The sequence below is a fragment of the Miniopterus natalensis genome, chromosome X (genome assembly GCF_054644295.1).
Source record: "Miniopterus natalensis isolate mMinNat1 chromosome X, mMinNat1.hap1, whole genome shotgun sequence".
Lineage (NCBI taxonomy): Eukaryota > Metazoa > Chordata > Mammalia > Chiroptera > Miniopteridae > Miniopterus > Miniopterus natalensis.
The window spans coordinates 100,667,155-100,692,910 of NC_142103.1; the positions used below are offsets into that span (position 1 = coordinate 100,667,155).

Below are 25,756 nucleotides of genomic sequence, written 5' to 3' on the forward strand. Positions count from 1 at the left end.
AGTCACCACGCTGTGCACTAGCTCCCCAGGGCGTATTCATCTTATCACTGTATCGAGGCAGCAAACGAATGAGTGTTTTCCCATGGACCAGCTGGGAGACCTGGGACCATTTAAAATCCTACCTGAATCAGTGTGTAGGGGTGCTGGGACCTCTACCGAGGGAGTCCATGTGAAGCGGACCCCTGAAGGGTCAGCAGCTGAGGGGGAGCAGCCAGTGAGAGCGTTGCCCACTCTGCCACATAGGAAGTGCCATTGAATAGTCCCAGTGAGTGCCCAGAAGGACTCTGACCCAGAATTGGCACAGACAGCCTGAAACAGTGCCAGCTAAGTAAGAACTGTCCTGCTACCCTACCTCTGGACTCCCCTCCACTCTAGACCCTGTTCTTGTCAGAGCTGGGGGGGGGGGAGAAGTACCCCTTGCTTCCCTGGCTTCCTTCCTATAGAGGGTCCCCAGATTGAGGAGAAAAGGGGTTTTAACTTTAAGTAAGAACTGTTTAACATAGTGAGGCTATGACACTCTAAATTCTGAATCGGGAATGTGCTGGCAACTTAAAAAGACTATTGGGCTTTCCTTTCTCTAAGAGTGGACCCCAAAAAAAATCCCAAGACCCCTTGGGTTTTTTCCTAGGGTCAGAGGTGGCACCCCCCGCCCCCGCCCCACGCGTGCACTGAATAAGAAGGAACTTGGGAAACAAAGCTCCGCGTGCTTTCAGGGTATGTCCTACATGTGCAATTTGTTAATATGCTGTTTCCATCTAGGAAACATAACTTCTGTAGGGCCTTGCTGATTTTTTTAACTGATGGGGCCTTAGAGAGCACCCAGTTTTCATTTGACAGGTGAGAATTCTAAAACACAGAGGCTTAGACTTCAATATCAAGCCTTCCCAGGCACTGAGGCTGCCTTGGCTGAGGACCTTTGTCTCCTGAGTTTTAGTATCCACAGAAGCACGGCCAAAGTGCTTTAAAAAGAAAGAATTGATAATAAGAATATCTGCTTCCCTAGGTGTTTATCTCAAATGATACAATGTATGTAGTAGTACTTTAATATAGTAAAAAGATACCTGAGTATATATTTCGTTGTTTCTGTTGGTGACAGACCCAGGATTAGAATCAAGATCTCCTAACTTAATCTGGTACACTATACCTGAGTATATATTTCGTTGTTTCTGTTGGTGACAGACCCAGGATTAGAATCAAGATCTCCTAACTTAATCTGGTACACTTTTCATTTTACCTACCACACCGTCACTGTTTTGCATATTTATGATATATACCAATAAGGAGATGAAGCCATCCAAACAACGGCTGCCTCAATGTAGCTATTCCATTTAATTGACAGGTTGTTGGATTGATCTGGTCCATCTGGGAAAATGGTCATCCCATTAGGTTTATACACATATTTTAAAATGGTCCCATAGCTTTAAAATAGTGATTTGTCTTCAGTTACATTAAAATAAAATGAATGTTAAAGCTGACCTCAATTATCAGAATACATAGTTGATGTGACTCTAGAACATAAGTCACCACATAAAATCTGATGTTAGGGCTTTACTCATATGGATAGTTTAACATAAAAGTAGGGTGAACATGGTTTTTTTAATCCAGTTATTTGAATTTTCTAATTTTGATACTAATGTATATATATACACATATATGTTCTACATGTACATAATACATATACATACAAATAAATTCTAATACATTCTACCCCCAGCATTTTATCACCCTTCAACAAACCACTTCCTGACCCACTGATCTGCTTCCTAACTACTTCTAAAGAGATTTCTAATTAACCTAAGACGTCATTTTTAAAAACATAAATATTTGAAAATTACTCAAGAAACACTGCACAACACATCTTTAAACCTACCAGTTTCTTGGGAAGAAAAACAAAGAGACTATTCAAATAGAGCTTCAGTTCACCAGGATTCAAGGACTTGCTAAACAATACGATTATGAACTCCAATTTCTAAAAAATAGCTATATATTTGTGGAGGAGAAGTCCAGTGAATTGGTAAGAATATATAAAGGGAAGAGAAAACATTTCTCTAGCAACATTTCATCCTTTGTTAGAATCTGGTACAGGGGAACAGTCATTATGGCCAAAAATTGCGAGTGAATGTCACAAGAGCCACAGTCTATTTCTAAATTGCCCCTAGCATTAGTTCTACCAGACTGAGGAAGAAAATAGCTATTTTTCAGAAGATGATAAGAAACCTAAATTAAAATGTATGCATCTGGAAGACTCACTGTACTGACAATTAAAAAGAAATGATATGTATCCTTTTAAGTTTGTTTTTTTAAGCAAATTTCATGTTCTCGTATGGAAGAGGTTCAGAGGAATTTCCTTTTAATTATGTTTTGGAGACCAGGTTCCCCTTCTACATAGTATCAGAATGAATCAACAAGATGATTTTGCATAGGGGTAGCATATCGGACAGGAAAAATTAAACATGTTTCTAAGAGAAAATTGTCATCAAGGAAATAAGGAAAGTGAAACAAGTTCTGCCACCAAGTGTGCAGGTAGAAAAAATAATTAAGTTTTTTAAAAACAAAACTCTAGCTTCCTAACCCAGAAAACTTCTCTAAGGCTGACAAGGCATATTATTTTGGCCACAGAGTTAAATTGGTTGGTCTTTTTTTATATCCAAGTACAGAAAATATTTCTCTGACTTCTAAGGTAAAGGGGGGAAAAACTATCAACGAGTTGTGTGTGTGTGTGTGTGTAGAGATAGAAGTAGATATGGAGATGGAGATTACAATTTCTTTTTCACTATAATGCCAATTAGTTTAAACTCCATGAAGTTGGGAGTTGTGTGGGGCATCTTTATTTCTTCCAAATTACTCTCCTCAGCCAGCATCTAACACAGGTTTTCACCAATAGGCATTCAATAAATATTTGCAGGATAAATTTCATCTTGGACATTCTTGAACTACTGCCAGAGACTACTTATCTGAAAAAGACCTTGGCACTCTGCTCAAGAGAGATACTCAAAGCAGCAGAGATGAGGCATCAGTTTAAACAAGCGTCTCAGGCTGGAGTTTGAGAGCCCTCGCCACGCAGCCCCGGGGGAGTCAGCTAAGGCCGCAGGTTTCTGGAGGGCTGTGGATTGGCTTGGGAGGGCTCCTCACACAACAGGCAATGTCTCCTGTGAAATAGCTCATCCCAGGGAAACAAGTTGAGCTTGGTACACAACTTCCACCCAAGGACATTGGTTCTGCACAAAAGGAGAGCGCAGTTTTGAGTATGTGCTCTCAAGTTGGTATCTGACTGGCAGGTAGTGTATGACGATGACAATGGTTAGAATCCAAGGCTTTGGGTGCGGAGACAAACTCTGCGACAAGTGGCTCTGTAACAGTGAGCAGGTTCCTTAGCCTCCGTTTCTTTGACTGTAAAATCTGGTCATCACTACTGAATCCCATAGGTTGTGAAAATGACCTAAGCATGGTTTCTGGTTTTTGACAAGTTGACAAAACATCTCCTATAAAAAGAAGAAACCATGAACTGAAGAAGGAAAATTATGAAAACCTTAAGATGCCCTGAGGGGCTGAAGGTAATTCTGTCATAAATGAGTCGGGTAATGAGAGGACAGCTTCCTGGGCTGGAAGGCAGCAACTGCAGCAATGGAAAGACAGATTTGAAGTTCTCCTATTTTTTAAATCTTCACCCAAGGATATTTTTTCCATTGCTTTTTAGAGAGAGGGGAACGGGGAGAGAGAGAGAGAGACATCGATGTGAGAGAGACACATCAATTGGTTGCCTCCTGAACGTGCCCCAACCAGGGCTGGGGAGCGAGCCTGCAACCGGGGTATGTGCCCTTGGCCGGAGTCAAACACCGGACCCTTCATTCCTCGGGCCAGTGTTGTAACCACTGAGCAAACTGGCCAGGGCTCTCCTATTGGTTTTATTTCTCTACATTACCTTGAGGCTATCATTGCCTGTCCCACCACTAGAGAAATACAGGCTGCCAGGGGTCTGTGAGGGTGATATCAGATAGCAAAGAAGTCCTTCTGTGGTAAACAGCTAGTAAAAACAGGTATAGGTTGGAAAGGGGAAAATAGTGACTGTACAGTAGAAATACCTGTCAGCACATCCTTAACTAAGTGATCAAGGTCAGCATAATCAGAAGAAAGTCACAATTACATCATATATCCCTGATATGACAGCGTGAGAAGGGAAATTTATCTCTGTGGTATTTTTTTCCCAAAACCCATAACCCCATTCTAATTTGAGAATACATCAGACACAAATTGAGGGACATTCTACTAAATATCTGACTAGTATTCTTTAAAACTGTCAGTCATGAAAAAAGGAAAATCCAAGAAACTCTCACGGATCAGAGGATATGACCAATAACTGCAATGTGGCATCCTAGATTGGATAGTAGAACAGAAAAAACGGCAGTAGAGGGTAAACTGGTGAAATGTGAATAAAGTCTATGGTAGTTTAGTTAATAGTATCGGGCCAATTGATTTCTTAGGTTTGACAAATGTACCATGGTTATGTTAGATGATAACATTAGGGGAAGCTGGATGAAGGATATATGGGAACCCTTTGTACTATCTTTGCAGCTTTTCTAGAAATCTGAAATTATTTCAAATAAAAAATGTAAGTAAAACAGGTACAGGTTACTGTGCTGTCCTTAATAGTCACTCCTCCACCCCTGTGCCCTGCACACGCCCGGGGTGGAGGAGATTGCCTCATTCTTGTGCTGTTTCTTTCTAAGGGTTCACTATTGAATTCTCAGCAAAAGGAATTGTGTGGTAAAGTAGCAGCATGTGGGGTTCATGGAAAGAGGTTTGTCAAGTTCATTTTTAGCAATAATAGACTAGGTTGCCTGAAGCCTACCCTCCCACTGAGGACAACTAAAATATTGGACAAGTATTATAATGTCCTCTTCAAGTCACTGAGAGCTACAAAGGAAGGGACAAATGACAAGTTGAAGAGTCAAGAGAGAAGAAAAACTCAAGAGAAATTAACCTGGCCTTTGGGGCTTCATTTCTACTCAGGCCAATTTTCAATTCAAAATGTAGTGGCTGAAAGGCTTGAAACTGAGCAGAGATTTTAAAAGACTCTTGTGGATTAAGCAGACAAAAATTGGAGTTCAAGGCCTGCCAAAAGAAAGACGGAGATTCTGATGGACACTACAGGTTTTGCAGTTGTGACAACAAAGAGTTACACTCTACTAGTAAAGAAAAATCAGAAATAAATCAATCCTCCTAAAGCAGAACCCCAGGGAAATTTCTCCAAAGAAGACATACAAGTGGCCAACTGGTATATGAGAAGGTGCTCCACGTCACTAATCGTCGGGGAAATGCGAATCAAAACCACAATGAGCCATCACTTCACACCTGTCAGAATGGCTGTTATCAAAAACACAAGAAATGGCGAGTGTTGGTGAGGGTGTGGAGAGAAGGGAACCTTGTGCACTGTTGGTGGTGCAGCCGTTATGGAAAGCAACGTGGACGTTTTTCAAAAAAATTAGAAACAATACCACCATGTGACCTGACAGTCTCGCTTCTGGGTATTTATCCAAAGGAAATGGAATAACTGTGTCAAAGAGATATCCGCACTCCCGTGTTCACTGCAGCATTATTCACAATGGCCAAGCTATGGAGACAACCTAAGTGTCTGTCAAAAGATGAATGGATAAAAAAATTGTGATATATATATATATATATATATATATATATATATATATATATGAATATTGCTATGTATATATGAATATTATTTACCCCTTTTTAAAAAGGAAATCCTACCATTTGAAACAACATGGGTGAACTTGGAGGACATTATGCTAAGTGAAATAAGCCAGTCACAGAATACAAATATTGCATATCACTTATATGATTGCCTAGGGTGGGGAAGATGGGGAGATGTTGGTCAAGGGTACAAACTTTCAATTATCAGATGAGTAAGTTTTAGAGATCTAATGTACAGCATGGTAGCTATAGTTAATAAAAATGTATTATATACTTGAAATTTGCTAGGAGAGTAGATCTGAAGTGTTCTAAGCACATAAAAAGGTAACTATTAAGATGATGGATATAAAAATTAGCTTGACTGTGGTGATCATTACACAAGATATACTTATATCAAGACACAACATTGAACACATTAAATATAAACAGTTTTATTTGTCAATCATATCTGAACAAAGCTGGAAAAAATGAGGTCTCAGTAAAACCACCAATCAAAGACCAATTTAGAAAAGTCAATAATACAGCAATAACTAAATAGAAAATCTAATAAAAATAATATACCATTCATAATGGCAATAAAATGTGTAAAATGAATACACAAGACCTCAGTGTAGAAATTATTAAAGTATATTGCATGATATGAAAGATTTGAATTTACAGAGAGATATTTCTGGGCTGGGTCAACTTAATATTGTGAAGAAGTCAATTCTTCCCAAATTAATCTATATGCTCTATTTAATTTTCATTCTAAATTACAGCTGGATTTTTAAGAAACTTGATAAAATTATTTTGAAATTTATATGTAAGAATAAATATGCACAAATAGCTATTGAACTTTGAAAAAGAAGAGCAAAGAGGGGGATTTGGCCCAAGATTTAAGACACCCATAAATCCTATAGTAATAAGTACATTAAGAGGTTGGCCAAAAATCTAGCAGATAGATCAATAGAACCAAATAGAAACTCAAGAGACAGACTCATAAATGTATGAACTTTAATATCTAAAAGTGCACTACAAATTAATGTGGGAAAGAAGGACTGCTTTTTGTATGGTCTCAGGAGAAATTGGCTCATTATACAGAGAAATATAATGCTGTATTTCTACAATGTATCATATACAAATGGGAGCTCACACTTAATGAAATATCCAAGTATGAAAACTTAAAGCTATTACATAATAGAAAGATGATGTAGGAGAATATCTTTGTGTTGGAGTGAGGTGAAGAGCTTCTAAAACAAAACAACAGCACAAAGTATAATGCAAAAAAAATGATTAATTTGACTATTGCAAAATTTTAAAATTCTTTTTAACAAAGAACACCATGAAGACATTTGCGGACATGAAAGATGAGTACAAGCTTTTAAAGGATCCTCTAAGGAAAACATGAGCACAACTAAATTTTATAGTTCAAATATCTTAAACCAGAATGGATCTCTCTGTAACTATCCAAACTCCATTTGTACCTCTAAAACTTGAACATTTGTTGAATAATTCAAAACGGCATATGGGCTAAAGCCCTTAATCTGAAATTCAAGGACATTATGATTCTTTTTTTTTTAAATCCGAGGACATGTTTGTCATTGATTTCAGAGAGAGAGGAAGGAGAGAGAGAGACATCAGTTTGAGAGAGAAACATTGATCAGTTGCCTCTGTGTGCACCCCAGTGGGGGATCGAACCCACAATTTGGTTATGTGCCCTCACCAGGAATAGAACCTGCAACCTTTCAGTGCATGGGACAATGCTCCAGCCCACTGAACCACACTGGCCAGCGCTGATTGCTTCCCTTTTTTTAATATGTCTTTATTGATTTCAGAGAGGAAGGGAGAGGGAGAGAGAGAGAGAAGCATCCATGATGAGAGAGTCATTGATCAGCTGCCTCCTGCACGCCCCCGACTGGGGATCGAGCCCGCAACCCGGGCATGTGCCCTGACCGGGATTCAAACTGCAATCTCCTAGATCCTAGGTCGATGCTCAACCACTGAGCCACTCCCGGCCAGGCTGATTGCTTCTTTTTAATAGAGATAAAAAAAGTTATTGGTGATTATAAGTGGGAGAGGGAACTTGGAAAATATCTAAACGTATCTTATACCAATTGACAAAGAAAAATGAGCCCAAAGACATCAAATGACTTACCTAAAGTCACAGACAGGGTTTTACTTTTGTCTTCGGGTAGGAATTATGAATGCAAAAGCAAAATCTAAAAGTCTGCGTACTTAGGTTTTCGTGTGTTAAAAATCATTCTGCATGGAATTTTATAAATTTGCTTAGCCACTTGGCAGCCTTCAAGTCACTAAAGTCCTTTCAATACACCTCCATAATAAACAAAAAATAAAGGTATATGAGTTACCGCTTAATACCTCCCTGCACATTTTCCTCAATAAATGAATAAAATCATGTCTTATTTCAATTTTAAAAGCAAGGGAGATGAATACAATATATTAGTGTAATTACACAGACCCAAGGGCAAAAAACATAGTAACAAACTGCATAGCACACCTAGGGGAGCCTGAGGATGCAGTTTTTCTGTAAATTCAGGGCTATTTCTCCCTGCTGAGAGAGAGAATATTGCCTACGAGACAATTTTTATAACCCTGCGATCCACTCAGCTGGATGTTCAAAAACTGTGGAAATCCCCTTCCCAAGGCCTCAGCAGATTTTCATCCAAATTTTGTATATGGAATCAATTTCAATGAGAATAGTCAATACTCAGGCATTCACAGTATAGGAGCACCCTCTTAAACTACATGTCCCCCACCAACAGCCTCACAATCACTACCATTTACCCACTGAGTATAGCCCCTAAAGACTTCACTTGAAGGCATTACTTGGGTCTTACTATTAAACTATATACCCAATGGGTCTATAATTGGTATCTAGCCATCATATAGCATAAGCCCCTCTTACATAGCTTGTACTTTCCACATATGGTGTGTTGAATAATATGACAAAATTCAACTATATAATCAACTCTAGACATAAATATTGGTCTAAAAGTAAAATTGCCTTATTATCGGACACCAGAAAAATATTTGCTGGTAGTATTTTTAAATATATATAAAGCATTTTCACACTTCAAGAAAAAGTTTTTAAAATTAATCTTTGAAAGAATAGAAAAAGCTTGGAAGATGGTGACCATGACAGTGACATTTCTGAATTTTTTCAAATTCTTGTATAAAAATGGCAGAATAATTAGAGAAACAAAAAAAAGTTCATAGACAATATTTTCAAACAAAATAGCTGACAGGGTATCCCCAGGAATCCAAAAATATAAGCAAGTGGGGAAATATCACCAAAAAACCTGAGACCTACGTGGTATCAGCTTGTGGGAAAAAGCAGGAAGAAGTATTGTTGTCAGAAAACCCAAAGAATGCCAAACTAGCCAAGGTGCTCCCCTGAAAGCAGGGGAGATGGAGTGGAAACTCCAATAGGAAATGGGGACCAGGTCGGAACACCTAAGGGGTGGAGCGGCTAAACCCTATGGGCTGCAGAATGGACATCCAGGGGGCGCTTCCTGGACAAGGCCCCACAACTTAGAAAAATTGCTGGAAGTGAAAGAAACATTAAGCGGAATGGGACAACAGAGATTCAGGAAAAACACGGCCCAGATAAAAGCGGGGAAAGGAGCAAAAGAAATCACCAAAAGCAACTACCATGTTCTCAAACACTGTGGAACCAATGCACAAGGGAGTGCTGTGAAGCTAGAAATGCTGTATTGAAAGCCAGCTTCCCCTAAAAGTTCAAGACAATTTCACATAAAGATAAGCAACCACAAATTATCAAAGGCAAATGCCATAAAAAAGGAAAAAGAGAACAAGGAGCAGAATAACATCCCTAAAGGAAATGTAATCATGCCAGAAAGACATGCCTACAGAACAGATCAAAGCCTTCTAAGTCAAAAGGCAAAACAGGCATTAAAATGAAACACATGAAAAAGGTTAGAATTAGAAAAGACACAAAAGTAAGGTTATAATTCAATGAGAAATTTTAAATAAAAGAAAATTTTATTTCAAATATAAAGGCTAAGCCAGAAGAAAATCAAGAATGAATAAGTGCAACATAGAAGGTGAACAGGAAGGAAATTTTTAAAAAATGAATAAAGGATAAAATATATTTGAGAGAAAGTGTCAAATATTGAAACTATGCAAAGAAAATTTAACATATGGATAATAGTAATTCCTGAAGAAATAAAACTAAATAAAAAAAGACAACAAGGAGCAGAATAACCACTTATCTGAGAATATTGACACAAAACAACCAACACAAAAACATTTTTTAGCATTACTAGATATTAAATAATTTTAATAAAATCTTTTGGTCATGTAGGCAAAAAGAGCCTGTAAATTATTATGAAAAAATTAGCTTATTATTATATATTCAACATCAATGCTTTAAGTCAGAAGAAAGTAAAGTGACATATTTAAGATTCTCCAGGAAAGATGTAAGGCAAGGGTTTTATATCCAACAAAATTGACTTTCCATTATAAAGGACAGAAGGTGCGTTCTTCATGCAAGAACGCAGAATACTGTCCTCATGAGCCTGCCTAGCAATCTCTAAACAATAAACTTCAGATAATCAAAATAATTGGAAAGATGTTGATATAAGGACTGCTGGTGAGCCTTAGGTATATAATTACTTTACAATGAAGACTAAGTGAGGTTTATATGGGAGAGAGTATTGTGCATCACATCTGTATGCTCGGATAATAAGCATATAGTTAAACTATGAAAAATGGGGAGGGGGGACGAAGGAGAAAACATAGGCAAAAATTGTTCAACTATTTTTGGTAATTATGTTGATGGGTGAGTATTTGTATTGTTATTCTGAGAATTTTGTGTATGAAAGGTGAGTTAAGAAGAACATGGGACATTCTCTTCTATAATTTTCTGGGTCCTTGAGAACCAAGTTTCTCTGTGTAGAATGAAGGAGACAGTACATAATATGGAACAGATTAAGAAAGAAAGAAAAAGACTGTGTTCCTGAATTTGAGATGAAAGTGTCAATAAGATGAAGTATTTAATCTTTAAAAAAATACTGCATAGATGCGTGTATTTCCTAGCTCTGTCCATTGAAGAAACAATAACCAACTCAATAGCCATGGTTCATTATGGTTCATGGGAAATATCATTTCCCATTAAAAGAAACCAGGGCCATCTGGAGAAGTGGGTGATTCCAGGTCTGAGACTAACAATGTTCAGGATGATTCAGGAATATCTTATTATACCAGACAGATTCTGAGGCAGCTATCAAAGACTACAAGGGTCAAGTCAAAAGGACTCAGAAGCTAACTTGAGGAATCTGCCATGGTCAAAGATGGGACAGTTTGAGTTTCAAAAGAATAATAATTGCAACAAATTGAAACCCATCAAATATCTTTAAATCCATGACCATATAATATTTTTAATATCTAACTTTTTGCCTTTGAATGATGAGTATGATATTGAGCCAATTCATTGCCTTGAAATCGTGTAAATGAAAGGAAGGAATCAAGCATTTATCCCACCTTTTCTGGGTAACCAAATAGTAGATGATAAGTGTCTCTTTGTAAAAGTATTCAAATACATAAATAACAAATTACAAGAGCACCATTTTGCAGCCCTATTGAAATTAATGGATCTAGCCATTGAGAATCAACAGCTGTTAACATAATGAAAACACAGAAAACTGTGTGTCTTCTGAAGAAAGAACACACTGTCCCTTTTGGTTTTGTCAAAGGGTTCAATCTGAGTGTGATCAGACTTCTGGAGCCAGTTCGTGGGGAATGGAGTAAACAGAAACACCTGTACCACAATAAGCCAACCGCAAACCCCAGCATGTGTGAGATGCTGTATGTCAGAAGAGGTAAATTGCAGAAAAAGAAGGGGGTTGGGGGACTTGTATAATACAAGAGACTTCAAAACCACATCAGGACTTTTTTTATCCTCACCTGAGGATATTTTTTTTTCCATTGATTTTTTTTATATATCTTTATTGACTTCAGAGAGAGGAAAGGAGAGGGAGAGAGATAGAATCATCAATGATGAGAGAGTCATTGGAGATCGAGCCCGCAACCCGGGCCTGTGCCCTGACCGGGAATCGAACCCCAATCGCCTGGATCCCAGGTGGACGCTCAACCGCTGAGCCATGCCGGCTGGGCTCTGTTGATTTGTAGAGTGAAAGGGAGGGAGGAGGGTAGAAGGAGAGAGAGAGTGAAACGTCAGTGTGAGAGAGACACACGTCAGTTGGTTGCCTTCCACATGTGCCCTGACCTGGGCTAGGGATCGACCCCAAAACTCAGGGTATGTGTCCTTGACCAGGAATCAAACCCTCAACCCTTCAGTCCCAGCGCTGATGCTCTAACCACTGAGCACACTGGCCAGGGCCATATCAGTTTTTTTAATGGGAAAGATTAAGCTATAGTTTCTAGACATGGCCACTTGGATAATAAAACCATGAAGAAAGGCAAGGAAGTGATTACTATAAAAAGCAATGATGGTAGTTATTTTTGAAGGGAAAGAGTTGAGGGTGAATTTCAGAGGATGACTAGCAAAGTTCTAGTTCTTGATCTGGTTAGTAGTTAGAATCTTGTCTACCTTACTTATAATAACGAACTAAGATACACATTTGTTTTGTGTGGTTTTCTGTATATGTATTTCCTTTCACAATAATAATATTTTAAAAGTAGTGTTTATACTCATATTACTATCAATTTTGGCATATTTTCATTACATTTCTTCTCACCTACCTCCATTCACCCCCGTACTTACATCTATATGACTGTGGAGGTCCACCAGTAACAGGAGGCCTTGCTCAGCTTCCAGAGAGTAGAGCAGTAGAAACCTCAGGGTAGGATGTATAGTTATCCTACATGAAAGTTTGATAATGTTCAATTATTGATGGGATCTAAAAGTTTTTTTGTAAACTGTTTCCACTGCAGAAACATAGGGGCTTGGTTTAATAGAGATTTTGAAAACAATGGCACAAGGTTTCAGAACAGTGGGAATTGAAAGGCATTACTTTGTGGATTTTCCTGACAGGCTTTGGATTCATAACAGTGGTATATGTAGTATGTTCCCTGGGTTCTTTTGATACCAAATTGTAGGAACATTTTTCCTTTTGCTTCTGCCTCCGCCTAGAATGAATCCGATTTTTCTGCTTTTGGTAACAATAACAATAAAATCTGAAAAGCCTGTCTGTCTTGAAGACAAGTCTAGACAAGTGATTAGGTTAAGTGCCCCCAAACAGTTCACAATAGAAATATAAGGTGACATGCTAGAGAGGCATAAAGAATAATCCTATTATATGTACATGCAGATATTGCCCTTGGGGCTGGCCTAATTAGTCCCGTTAATCACAATGGCCCTTTCAGCGCTGAGCTAGTGAAAATCTAAACCTAATTAATACTCTCTATGGCCAAGCAGAGTTCCGGCTGTAGCAGTGCCTAGACCCACAGCTGTTGGGGAAATATTGCTGCATTATTTTTCCTTCCATAATGTCTGCTCAGCTCTCCCCTTCCCAGGTTACAAGGATATAAGTAACTTGAGGACGAAGACTGTGTCTCATTTATCTTCATAGTCTACCTAGGCTTAGCACACTGAACTGCACAAAGCAGAGACAAGATATTACCCATTTGATACCTTTCTTACAGGAAAAAAAAGCTATCTGAAGAGAAAGTATGCAATCAACTAGAAATGTGCTTAGTTTTAATTTTTTTATTTGTTAATTGAGGTATGATTTACATACAGAGAAATGCACAGATTTTTAGGACTATAGTTTGATGGGTTTTGATAAATGCATACAGCTGTGTAACCCAAACACCTATCAAGATATAGAACATTAGCATGACCCCAGAATATTCCCTTGTGCCCCTTCCAGAAGCAACCTCTGTTGTAATATTCCCATAGATTATTTAGGTCTATTTTGGAATTTTTTGATATGAATGGAATGATACACTGTGCTTTCTTTTGCATAGGGCTCTGTCATAAAACATGATGCTTTTAATATCTATCAATATTGTGTATATCAGTGATTTATTCCTCTTTATACTTGATTAATAGTCTTTTGTACAAATATAATGCAATTTTTTATCCACTAGCTTGTTGATGAACATTTGGTTGTTTCCAGTTTAAGGCTATAATAAATAAAACTGTCATGGTCATTCTTTGAACAAGTCATTTTGTGAACTCATTTTTATTTTTTTTACTAGATACCTAGGAGAGGAATTGCTGGGTCATAGGGTTGGTGTACACTTCACTTTATAAGAAACTGTGAAAAAGTTTTGTAAGATCATGTCATATTGCATTCCCACAACTAAATGCAAGTTCCACTTGCTCAGCATCATCTTCAAATGTTAATGACTGTGTAGTAGTAGCTCAACAGGGATGTAATTTGTATTTTCCTGATAACTAAAGATGTAGATCAAGATTTCATGTGCTTATTGGCCAATTGTATGTCTATCTATCTTCTTTTTGTGAATTGTCTTTTTAAATCTTTAGCCCGTTTTTATTTCGTTGTGGCTTTTTTAATTTTAATTTTTGAGTTATAAGAGCTCTTTATAGACCTTGGATGTTAGGGTTTTTTATCTGGTATGTCTTGTAAATATGTTTTCTCAGTCTTGCCTATTCTTCCTAAATACGTTTTTTGAGGAGGGGGGCTGGAGTAGTCCGAATTGGGGCCTGCAGAGTACCTCACCTCAGCCACTGAACTCACTTAGCTGGCCATGAGTCTGTTCCAAGCTCCTGTTGAGGAGGGATCCACCAGGTCCCTCCCAGGGGCGAGGTCCATGGCATCTCCTGCCCAGTCTCCCCTCACCTGGAGACCCATTCTCTGGGAACTCACCTCCCTGGGGATCAGGGAGGGCCCTGATAGAGCTGCTTATGGCTCTAGTCTCAGACCTTCCCAAGGGACATGGGGTAGAGTGACGAGGTGCACTCAGCTCGTAGCCCCACTGATGAGCTTCCCTCTGCCCCTAATAATTCATTTTTTTATAAGCAAAAGTTTTTAACTTTGATGAAGTCCAGTTCATACTTTTTATGCTTAGTATTTTCTGTGTCCTATCTACAAAATCCAAACATTGCAAAGATATTTTTCTGTTGTTTCCTTCTAGAAGTTCTACTCTTTTAACTTTTATGTTTGGGTCCATGATCTATCTGAATTAATTTTGTGAACGAGATATGAGATTGTAATCAAATTTAATTTCTTCCTATATGGATAACCAGCTGTCCCAGCACCATTTATTTAAAAGACTATTCTTGCCCAGCTGGTGTGGCTCAGTGCTTGAGCATCAACCCATGAACCAGCAGGTCATGGTTCGATTCCCGGTCAGGGCACATGCCCGGGTTGCGGGCTCGATCCCCAGGCAGGGGCGTGCAGGAGGCAGCTGATCAATGACTCTCATCATTGATGTTTCTCTCTCTCTCTCCCTCTCCCTTCCTCTCTCTGAATTCAATAAAAACATATTTTAAAATAAATAAATAAAAGACTATTCTTTCCCCCTTCAAGACACCTGGTAGCTTTGTCAACAGTCAGTTGACTATAATGTGTGGGTCTGTTAGTAAACTCTCCATTCTGATCCATTGATTCGCCTATTTTTATGCCAATACCACACACTCTTGATTGTTAATTTATAATAATACTTAAAATCAGGGAGGGTGGATACTCCAAATTTGTTCTTCTCTTTAAAGGTCATTTTGACTAATATAAATGATCTAAAAATTATTTTATATTTGCGTTCATATTTTAGAGTCAGCTTGGCAATTTTTGCCTTGGCAATTAGAAACCTGCTAGGGTTTTTATTGGAATTACATTGAATATATAGATAAATTTGGGGGAGAATTAAAATCTTAGCAACATTGATTCTTACAATCCATAAAATATTATTATTTTCACCTTAAATAATCAATTACCTTTTAAATACATTAAGAAGTTTTTAAAAGTCTTTCATATTTGCTCACATACTTATTACTTCTGGCACTCTTCATTACTTTAGGTAGAGTTGTTTTCATCTATGCTTAAGTTCCCTAGAGCTTTAAGAAGTTTTCCAGTGCATGTGTGCTCTCATGAATTCTCGCAGCTTTTGTTTATCTGAAAATGCCTTTGTTTTTTTCTCTTTTCTGAGGTAAAGCATCTCTGGATATTGAATTCTCAGTAGAAAGTTTGTTTTTTCCAATACTTTATAATGTGACTCCATTATTTCGGGCTTCAGTGGTCTCTGATAAGATATCAGTCATTACTTTTATTATTGTTCCCATGTGTGTAATGTGTCTTTTATCTCTGGCTGATTTTTAAATTTGTTCCTTATCTTTGGGTCTCAGAAATTTGATTAAAATTTTCCTGGATGTGGTTTTCATTGTTTATCCTGCTTGAGATTTTTTTTATTTTTTTTTATCTCCTTGGAGCTATGAGTTGATATTTTTCAACAAGTTTGAAATTTGAGGGGCAATTATTACTTCAAATATTTGTTCTGCCCCATTCACGCTCCTCTTTTTTTAATTAAAACTACATATTGTTACATTTCCTGGCAACAGGCATTTTATTTATTGGTCTTATTTTTTTCTTGGTACTTTAGTTTGAATAGTTTCTATTGACCTCTTTTCAGGAGCATTGATTTTCTTCTTCTGCAGTTAAACCCATCCAGTAAATTTTTCATTTCAGGTATTTTACATCTTAACTCTGCATTTCCTACTTAGATCTTTCTTATTGTTTGATCTTTTCCTGCTGAGAGTCCCCACATGTTCTCACCGTGTCCATTTTTTCCTTAATATTTATATTTGTAGTATTTCCCTCCTGGTTGTGTTTCCCATCTCGCTATTTATTCGCACACACTGTAGCTCTTTACTGTATACTTGGCATCATATATGCTGTGCTTTTAAAGTCTGGACTTGATTGTCTTCCCATAGACTGTTGGACTTTATTTTTGCTGGCAGATAATTTCTGCTCGATCAGCACAAACCCGTTCAGGCCTGATTTTAGACTTGCTTAGGGTGGGTCTATAGTTACCCTTCCTCTAGGACTAGAGCACCCTATCCCCATGGTCTTTCTAGGCTCTCAACTGAGTTACCAAGGTGGTAAGCGGCATCTCTTCCCTTTGGCTAATTGGACCTCTTGTGTCTCTTTCACCTCCCACATTCCCAGCAGCTGCTCTCTGTTAGACCTGGCAGAGTCTTGCTCTATGTCTGTAAAGCTTGCATTTGACCAAAGACTCAAGAGATCACCTCTGCAGATCTCTGAAATTCTTGTCCTGCTCAGGCCCCTCTCCCCAGTAGATACCAGCCAAGGTAGCAGTTCAGCAATCTGGTGTATGTTTCCTGAGCCCAGCAAGACTGCTCTTCCCTGTTTGGGTTACTTCCCTGTGTTACAGCTTGGAAAGTTCACTCAAGCAGAAAGCAGAGCAAATATGGAGCTTACCTCATGTATCTCCTCTCAAGGATCTAAACTCTGTTTTGTCTATTGCTTGAAACCACTTTCTTTATATATTTTGGCCAGTTTGACAGTTGTTTACAATGAAAAGATGAATCTGATAAGCATAATTCTGCCATGATCAGAACCAGAGTCTTTCATCTTTTATGCTTTAATATTTTCAAAGATTTCCTTAAGGATACATCTAAAGTCCCTTGCCTATCAATTATGGTATCTTTAATGTGGTTGCCTGCTCCCACGTATTTTGGGTCATAGACACCTTTGAGAATCTAATGCAGGCTTAGGAAGTTTTCTTCAGAAATATGTACATCATCCCATTTTACAGGCAATTCCAGAGATTTAATTGATCCCTGAAGCCCAGCTCTTAACTATTGCTATCAGCAGACTAAAATTAAGAAACCCTGCTTGATACTCTTTCTACAGCTATAAATATGTAGTTGTTTTTCTTTTTTCCAACATAGAAAGTTTAGATAAATTTTATGGAGAGTGAATAGTTTTGGACACCTGAGCAAATACATTTCTATGCACACCTCAACAGCTTTATGATTCACTTTCTGAACTTAGGAAAGGTTTCAGATCTTTCAAAATCTTTTCCTAAGTAAACCTCAACTTTATATCCACCATACTGGGCCTTCACTTCCACTTATGTTGTGTGCAAAATTTTATCCAATGATTGTTGTATGGAAATAAATTGTTTTGTGGTAAAAATGATTGGTTGTTATATAGTTAACCTAGTCAATGATTTGCTTATGATTTCTCCTGTGAATAATAAAGGGAAATGCACCTGTAAGATACAGTTAAAAACTACAACAGAATCTCAGCTTGTCTTCACATGGGTTTCTCCAGAAGCTGACTCTGAGATAAGTATAAGAAGTGTATTTCAGCGCTGACCGGCATTGCCCAGAGGTTAGAGCATCGCCCCACGCACCAAAGGGCTGTGGATTCGATTCCCAGTTAAGGGCATGTACCAGGGTTGCAGATTCAATCCCCAGCCCCTGTTGGGGTGCTGATCCATGTGTTTCCCTTACGTCGATGTTTCTCTCTTTCCCTCTCTCTCTCCCTTCCGGTCTCTCTAAAAATCAAAGGAAAAAATTATCCTTGGATAGGATTAACAACAACAAAAAGTATATTTCAGAGGAAATCTCAGGGAACATTTGGAGGAGACAGGGATGTGAGATAGGACAGAGCAGAAACTCTTGGATTATAGTGAAGCAATTTACTACTTTGAAAAACTGGAGCTCTGGGACCCAGTGTAAAACACACACCTAAGAAATGCCACATCTAAAGGACACCAATTCCCATTAGATATTGGTCTAGAGCTGCACCCGGAGGGTGCTCATTCTCTGGCATATCTGGACTACTGTATGTGGGTAAATAGAAGGGATTTGGTGGCCAGAAAGATCCCCAAAAGATCAAGTGCTGGCAGTTGAGAGCCAAGCTGTCACACACATGTATTGGTGCTGAGGGAATGTGGGTGGGCACTAACAGCAGCTGCTGTTATACAAGCCAAAATGATAACTAACTCTGGTGACACTTAAAGTAAATAGCGACATTCCCCACCCCCCCCCCCCCATTTTATAGTTTCATTTTCTACAGAATGACAGATGCCTCTCTTGGAGTCCCAAAGACTTGGTATCTGTCAAGCAACATACGCTCCCTAATATGTTGTGTTCAGGAAATGACATTCAAATTTGCTGATTTGCTTTGGTTTGTACATTACTTCCCTCTGGCTATGGCAGCTAGAGCATCATCAGAACATGTTTTAATAATAAACAAATAGAGGCCCTGCCAAACATAATTAGTTTTCTCTCATATAAATTTTTTTCTTGTGTGATGTCACCATAGGAATCTACATAATAAGGAAAATAAATGTAGTCTTGGTAGAGACTGCTTTAGTTCTTTAGTTCGTGCTCTAAATTGAAATCTAGAGGAGCTTCAGGGGAAAAGTATTTTGCTGGTATGCTTTGCTTCATTTGAAATAGCTACCTAAAAATAGCTAATGTCTTTTGAGTGCCAGGCTCTGTTCTAAGTCCTTTATGTGTATTAATTCATTTAAGTTTCATACAGCCCCAACTCATAGACACAGACCACAGTACAGTGATTATAAGAGGGAAAGGGGGTGGGGAGGTAGAAGAGGGGAAAGGGAGGATAAATGGTGATGGAGGGAGACTTGACTTTGGGTGGTGAACACACAATACAATATACAGATGATGTGTTATAGAATTGTACACCTGAAACCTATATAATTTTATTAACCAATGTCACCCCAACAAATTCAATAACAATTAAAAATAATAATAAATGTTAGAGAAAAAAAGTTTCATACAGGTCCAGAGGTATGTATTATCATCAATAATATAATTAAAGTCATATTATATGTTATAATTAAAGGAAGCAGATAAAAATTATTTTCCATACCTAAGGCCACAGAAATCATACGTAGAGCATTCTAGAACTGAACACCTTCTAACAACTGTAATACATTGTTTCCCATCTGCATCTCAACTAGCATGAAATAATTTTATCATCCAGCAATGTAAATCCAGAGATGAGTTTTTCTTTCTTCTTCTCAAATTTTTACTATATTTGGATTCCAGCTGGGTTTTGGGGAACTCCCCTCAAGAAATAGGTCATTTTACAATCTTGATGTTCTTCATGGTGGAAATTGTTCACAAATCTTGTTACAAATAGATATATAACAAACCAAAACAATATACTCTAAACAGAGGTCAACAAACTCTCTGTAAAGGACCAGATTATAAATATTTTCAGCTTTACCAGCCACCATGTAGCCCCAAAACACCAATAGACAACACATAAAAACTGGGCATGGCTGTGTACCAATAAAACTTTATTTACAAACACCAGTGGGTTGGATTTTGCCCACGGGCTGTTTGCCAACACCTGCTCTAGAATGATAGACTGCAATTACGTTCCCCATCATTAGTTGACCTTGAGTTCCACTTGAAATCTTTGAGTATGTAAACCCATTATTACACAATTTGTAGGAAAAAACTTGTATGAAGTTAAAGCTCTAAGGGACTTTAAGATGTACTAGTCCAATGAGAAAGATATTCCCACTTGATTTTATTTCAATATGTAGGCGTATTTTAGTGCTCCTGAGCTTCGTTTATAAATGTTATCTAGTGAAGGGAAGATTGTGAGAATTGGGGAGAGAATATTCAGGAGGAAATGAATGTTTTCCTTGTTAAAATTAGGTATAGCATCACAAAGTTCATTAAAGGTCTTCATTAATTAAATGGGGAAAAGTGTTAACGCATTAGGATCAAGTAAGAATGCCAATAAAACAACCTTTACTTTTTCATGCAGGGTAGAAAAGAAAAAGAATTCCACTTATCAGAATTTATTTTTTATCCATGTATTTTACATTAAAATCTGGGAAATGTATAGATACTCTTTTGTGGTAGCCAAGTGACCAAGTATGCCTAATTTAGGATATACTTTATATTCTGGGAAACAACTTAAATGTGGAGAAAAATTGACTCAATTACATGTTATAAGTTAAAACTGCAGCATCCTAAACTAAAAGAGATCCTACACATTAGCTATTGCAATTCTTTCTTTTTACAAATAGGAACTTGAGACTCAAGGGTTTGATACTGGGCCAAAGGTCATCCAATTAGAACCCACATGTATTGATGAGAGTCGTGTTTTGATTTTAGAGTCAGAAGGGTTCAATGACAATTCTGCTTATAACTTTATTAACTTTGGGGAAGTTATTTAAACTTCCCGAGCATCATTGTATTATCTGTAAACTAGAGATGAGTACAGACCAATCAGTGTTTTGTAATGATTAAATGAAATGTCATGCATAAAGTCCCAGGCACTTAGTAGTTGCTCAATAAATGACAGCTATAATATTCCATTTGATAATTATTTATTGAGAACTTACTATGTGGTAAGCACTACATCACAGAATGGGAATGCAAAGACAAAATCCTCACCCTAGAAATGCTCATAGGAAACATACATGAACAGATAATTTGTAATATAATCTAATTTGAGTGCCATAATTTAGATATGCACAAACTGCTATGAAAATATAGAAGATGGAGCATTTAGAACTGTTCTGTCTAATAAAGTATCTATTAGCTATCTATAACTATTAAGCACTTGAAATGTGACTAATTCAAATTGAGATGTGTTGTAACTATAAAATATACACAAGATTTTGAAGACGTAATACACACCAAAAAAAGGAATGTAAAATATCTCATAAATAACGTTCCATATTGAGTACCTGTTGAAATGAAATGTTTAGATAAATAAAGCAAAGTCCTGTATTTCAAGCATTCTAGGTTTGATGAAGAAGACAAACAAGTGCTATAATACAATCTAGGAAGAACAATATTAGAGGTGTACACATGGGAAAAAAGCTGTAAGCATATTTCATACATGATTGGACATTTCAGCTGTATCTGAAAGCTGAGCGGTTCCCCCAGTGAAGGAGGGAGGAAGAACACTCCAGCTGTCCAAATGGGGCAAGTGAGAATAAAAACAAGCAGTGTTCTGGAAAAAACAAACAGTTGTTTCTTTTGCCAGTTTTTCAGGATATCCTTGAACCCATGTGAAGAAGAATTTAGCTCTCTTTGCAAGTCTCTTCCACAGTTTAGTTATTCAAGCAATATTTATTCAGCATCTAATAATGCCATAGTAGTTAGAATTTACTGTTCATATAATGTGCCATACACAAAGTATTTTTCATTTAATCCTCAAAATAGCCCAATGAGATAGGAAAACTTATCCCCCATTTTATATATGAGGAAACAGGCCCACAAAGATTAAGTTGCTTCCCAAGATCATGCAATTAGAAAACAGCAGAGCCTGCTTTGGATTACCAGTCTCCCTGATATCAAATTTTGTGATCTCAACTCCATGAGGATGCTGCCTCCCTGCCTGGTCTATACTCTCACAGGAGGCCTTTAACAAGAAAAAAGCAGAAAGGTCACAGCGCAGCCAGAGGGAGCAGCTCCAATTATGGCCACCTGGATGTGACAGCCAGCTCTCATCCTAAAAACGGTTCTATGTAAAGAATGTTTTGAAAAAGCAGAGGGCTCAACAGGAAACTTTCTGTGGAAATATTTAGAGTTTCCAGAAATGGTCCTGGGGGGTAGAATGCCACACAGTGGCCAACAGAAGCCATTGGGAGCTGCCAAAGGAAAAGTTGCCCCCACCAGATGTTCCTGGAAGCTGCTATGACCAGAGATGCAGGAAACCAGCATCACTAGAGATGGCTACTGAGGCTGCTGCTAAAAGGACAGGCTGGAGAGAAGTAATCAAAGATTTCCTGACCTCTCTTGAGGCAAAACTCTCTTGACAAGAAGGCAAAGAACTGACTCCATTGAGCTTTCAGTAATCTGATTCCAAATGATATGGAATAAAATTCCCTACTTTTAAATCTCATATTAGTCCCCAAAACTTCTGAGTAGGAGTTTCTTAGGCCAACAATATGGAAAAAGAGAACAGGAGAATGCTTGTGTCAGATAAAGAGAGCCGAAATAAGATATAACTAGTAAGTTTCTGGTGGAGGTTAAACATTTGGAGGAAAATGCTATTTTGTCTCACCCTTCTAGGTTATTGGCTGAGACACCTCCCTGTATTCAAAGACGGTTTAAAAGGAGAAAAACAAATTTTGCTCGCACGTATGTACATACGGGAGCTCCAAATACATATGAGACTCGAAAGGCTATGTCCTCCCGCGCTAAGGAAAGGGGTAAGGGGATGGGGATTTTAAAGGGAGGGCGGAATTTCCCAGGAAGATGGGAAGAGGAAATGTGTGGTAAACAAAGTTTGCTCTGCCTTGCAAAAAGTCTCTTACATGCAAAAAGTTATCTCTGCTAATAGCTCTCTTCCTGGGACAGGCTCCCTTTCTAAATTACTTTCGGTAGTTAAGGGGAAGGTAAAGAGCTCTTCCTGAGTCTGTTGGGTCTTGATTGGCTTCAGCTCCATGTGCCAAAGTGGCATAATTTGGGGTGGCACAGAAACTGCTACCTTTCAATATATATGGCAGGTATAGAAATAATATATTCTGTAAAATAATAAACAAAAAAATAATGCATTTTACTCAGTGCCAGTTTTTACTTTTAAATATAACTTCTGGAATTTGGGGTTTCCATATTACCAAATGGTGATCAAAAGGATTTCAGTCACATTGGGAATTAGATTCTTTTTTAATATATCTTTATTGATTTCAGAGAGAGGAAAGGAGAAGGAAAGAGAGATACAAACATCAGTGATGAGCCCGGCCGGGCGTGGCTCAGCGGTTGAGCGTCGACCTGGGATCCAGGCAATCCGGGTTCCATTCCCAGTCAGGGCACATGCCGAGGTTGTGGGCTCGATCAATGACTCTCTCATCATTGATGTTTCTCTCTCTCTCTCTCTCCCTCTCCTTTCCTCTCTCTAAAATCAATAAAGATATATTTTTTAAAAAAAAGAAAAAGAAAGAAACATCAGTGATGAGAGTCATTGATCGACTGCTTCCTGCACACCCCCTGCTGAGGATGGAGTGGGCACGTGCCCTGACCAGGAATCGAACCCCGATCACCTGGATCGTAGGTCGACGCTCAACTGCTGAGCCACACCCAGCCAGGCGGGAATCAGATTCTTAAACAGAAGTTCAGCACATTTGATTACACTTGTCCTGGGCTGTGTAGAGTAGGGGCTGAGAGCCTGAGCTTCAGAGGGGACTGCCTGACTCAAATTCTGGCTTTTTCCATTCAATAGCCATGCAACAATTAACAGTTATTCCTCACTCCTCTGAGAGCAGAGAGTTTGTCTGTTATGTTCTCTACTGAATTCCCAATGTCAAGAATATGCCTAGCACATAGTTGTTACTCAGTGAAAATCTGTGGAACTAAATTGAATTAGAAAGCATCATAAAAATAATTTTTGTCAAATATTTATTAGGTATTCTATATAGTGTGGTACACTTGATATTGGAAAATGCAAAATTAGTGTAAAAGAATTCCACCAGACCTTTATCCAGAATCTACAAAGAACTCTTACAAGTTAATAAGGCAAACAAGTCAATTAAAACATGGGCAAAAGATTTGAATACATCGTTTACCAAAAAAGATATCCATATGCTTACTAAGCACATGAAAAGATGCTGAACTTCATTAGTCATTAGGGAAGTGCAAATTCAAACCACAATGAGATACCACTTACCCACTACAATGCTTGGAACAGCTATAATCAAGACAACAGACAGTAACAAGTGTGAAGAAACAGGAACTCTCATACACGCTGAAAGCAATGTAAAATGATACTGCCACTTTGGAAACTAGTTTGGTAGCATCTTAAAAAGCTAAACATAAATCTACCATACACCCCAAAAGTTCCACTCCTCAGTATCTACCCAAGAGAAGTGAAAATATACAGGACGGGGCAAAAGTAGGTTTGCAGTTGTGACTACACGAAACACAGAATTTATTCTTGTATTATCATTTATTAATTATTGTATTATTTTCCATGTGATGGACTGTAAACCTACTTTTGCCCCACCATGTATGTCCACACAAAGACTTACATACTGTAAGGGTTGTACTATGAGCCCCATTGATAGTTGAGTCAACTATTGCTTGGCTAAGTTCAGTAATTTTTCCAAGGTCATAGAGTTAGTCAAGAGCAGAGCTAATATTTTATGCCAGTTCTGTCTCATTCCAAAGACTGTTTTTTCACTCATTTCACTATACTGTTCTCCAGATATGTACAGATTTTTAAAGCAATTTTTGTTATTGAAAAGAAAATATATTCAAAACTGACAGTAACATGGACAAGACATAAAATGTTATATAAGTTGGTCTTTTATTCTGTAAAGTTATATAGTAAGACAGTTTTGATAACCTCTCTGTATCTCCATTTCCTTATCTGCAAAATAGAGATAGTAATAACAACTAAATCATAAAATTATTTTTTAAATTATTGAATGAAGTACTACAAGATTAAGTGCATAGCAAAATGCCCCACCCATGGAAATGCTCAGTACTTACTATCTATCATTCTAAGTGTTGTTTTAACAATTTCTATTAGTTTAAGTTATTTCTCTATGGAAGTTGAGAAAAGGAAAACAAGCATCAGCTAATATATGGGGAATCTTCTCAAAAATATGTTGCATATTTAGCTTTAGGGATTATGGAAAAGTCCTAATGGGTGTTTTAATGATCTTACATTGGATACAGGAAAACTGCAAACATGCTGAATATGCTTAGGCTGGGAATGTTTTCTTTTGAATAAATTAATTTGAGATTATGCCACGTTAGTCAGCATAATGTAGCCACAAAAATGATTTACTTCCCAGCATTGCTAAAATTTGTCTTCTTAAGCAAGATAAAGCAGTTAAGCACAAGTAATTACAGCCCTAGGATTCTTAAATAAATTTTACAAAAAGCGAACCAATGAGCAGTAGGCTCTCAATTCTGCTTGAACACCGAAGACCCTGGCCTGCTCTGGGGGACTGGATCCAGGAGCTGGGTTAGGAGAGGAGCCACGTCACCTGAGAAGTCAGCCCCTGTTGGAGGCTGGGACTGCTTTTGGTGTGACCTGTGGGATGTAACCTGTTTGTGTAAATGATGCTTTGCAAACTGAGTCCGTGTCACCCAGATGCAGACAAAAGAGTTCTCACCATCACGCCC

General features: G+C 38.0%; 1 long non-coding RNA gene and 1 other non-coding gene across 3 annotated transcripts in view; one reads left to right on the top strand and one right to left on the bottom strand.

The window, feature by feature from the left end:
* Positions 1 to 25,756, top strand: part of LOC148090648 (uncharacterized) — a 308,919-nt gene that overhangs the window by 207,826 nt on the left and 75,337 nt on the right. The gene's annotated exons all lie outside the window — the stretch shown is intronic.
* Positions 14,333 to 14,650, bottom strand: LOC148090649 (Nuclear RNase P). Its single transcript, XR_015713761.1, has one exon.